Genomic DNA, 1,861 nt, shown 5'->3' with positions numbered 1-1,861 from the left:
AAATATTTAAAGTATTTACATGCAAAGTATCTAGAAAAGCAGTAAATACAATTCATATTTTAGGATTGAGGAAGATGGGACACTTTGTCAGACGAGACTTTTTAATTTTTTTTTTATCGGAGCCTTTATCACGACTTTATAAAACGCGCGTCAAAACTGATTGCTGTTTTTAAATATTAAAAAAAATATGTAAACAGTATATTTTGAACAGGTAAAAATGCGAAAGCTGGCTAAATCATTGTAAAAAGCCGATAAAATTTTGTATTTTGCAAGTGTGAACGATTAAACTAGTTTCATAGATTCATAAAACCAGCTTGTATATTTCGTGCAGTTTGATTGTTTCATAAAACTAGTTTTAGTTTTGTGAAACAAGTCGAGATATAAACGTAAGGAAAATAGGCAGGCGTCAATATGACTTTAATTTGAGATAATAACAACAAAAAATACCGGTTTAAAGGTATATTTATATAGTTTACATGGCAAAGAAACTAGCACAGTATGTTAATTTCGGTAGGTTATCTACAAGTTGCAGAATACTGCTATTATCCGTTATGTAATTTAAGTTTAGAAATATTGGGCAATAATGTGCCCATCTGTTCCAATTTACTATATATTTTTTTAAAATTTGGCATCGGGTTGGTTTAATTGCAGTCGGTTAAATCATTTATTAACAAGTTTTAAGCATTGCTTTAAGGAAATATTAATAGTCTGGTAAGCAATATTTATTGTTATGCAATAGAAATCCAATTAGGTTTTAATTAGATTTATGTGGTATAAACATATTCCATGTTGGGGTCAATCAATATCGGTTCGCTTGCACATACATATGTAGTAGGGTGGAGGAAAACATTCGTTAAAACACATGTTTTTATAGGCCTACACTTTGTGTTAGCTTCATTCTAAAATCTGATTGGATTTTCATGCATTTAATTTCCATACTTAACAACAGTATCGTTCATTCTAAAATCTGATGGAACCAAACATGTTTGAATGACCATTTTTTTAGCACTTTTTTGTCGATAAGTTGTCGTGTATGCCTACTCTGCTGCACACAGTAAAAAACGCTGTCAATCAAAACAACGGATTGTATTTTATTGATGAACCAATAAAGATAGCCAATATGGAAATTGCCAAAACGTTCTTTTTAAAAAAATGGCCAAAATCAGAGTATACTTGTTTAGTATACTTTGCTAAAATGCTTAACTTGCGTGTTCGCCTTGGAGCTATGCTCTCTTGTTGTCAATCCGCTCAACTCCCGCGAAAACGCAAAATAGATTTTACCGAAAGTTGATTGAAACGAATATTATTATTATTGAACTAAAATCACACACGCGTTACTCCGTAGTGCTAACCAACACGAATATACATTTAAGCGTTGATGTTAAGTGAGGGTTAGCTCGCATTTAGCAATGACGTGACGTGTATAATGTTGCTTTTCATCGGTCAAACCAAAGAGTATAAATTTCTAAATTTTAAAACTAAATTCTCTATTACCAATCTGATTTTACATCTATTTGCTTCACTAGTGCAATTTTGTGACTTGAAAAATATAGTATTTTGATATAAATGTAAAGCAACTGGATGTAGCATTCTGTGTTCATTGTTAAACATGGCATTGCACACAGCAGGCAACCATTGGCAAGGCACAGTAACTTTTTCGCTCTGTTTCTATGTTGTTATTGTGGCAAACTGGCAATTATAAACATTTTCCATTGTTTTGCCCCGTATACCATTTAAATTAAGAATTTCATGATAAATACTAACAGTGCTAAGATTTTTTGCCGAAACTGTTAAAATAATTTTTATTGTTACTTCAGCTAAAGTCGTATAATTGTGTAACATTTATTTGGCAAGAAATAGG

This window comes from Ciona intestinalis, unplaced genomic scaffold, assembly GCF_000224145.3.
Source record: "Ciona intestinalis unplaced genomic scaffold, KH HT001156.1, whole genome shotgun sequence".
NCBI classification, from domain to species: domain Eukaryota; kingdom Metazoa; phylum Chordata; class Ascidiacea; order Phlebobranchia; family Cionidae; genus Ciona; species Ciona intestinalis.
Note: the sequence above shows the minus strand (reverse complement) of the source record.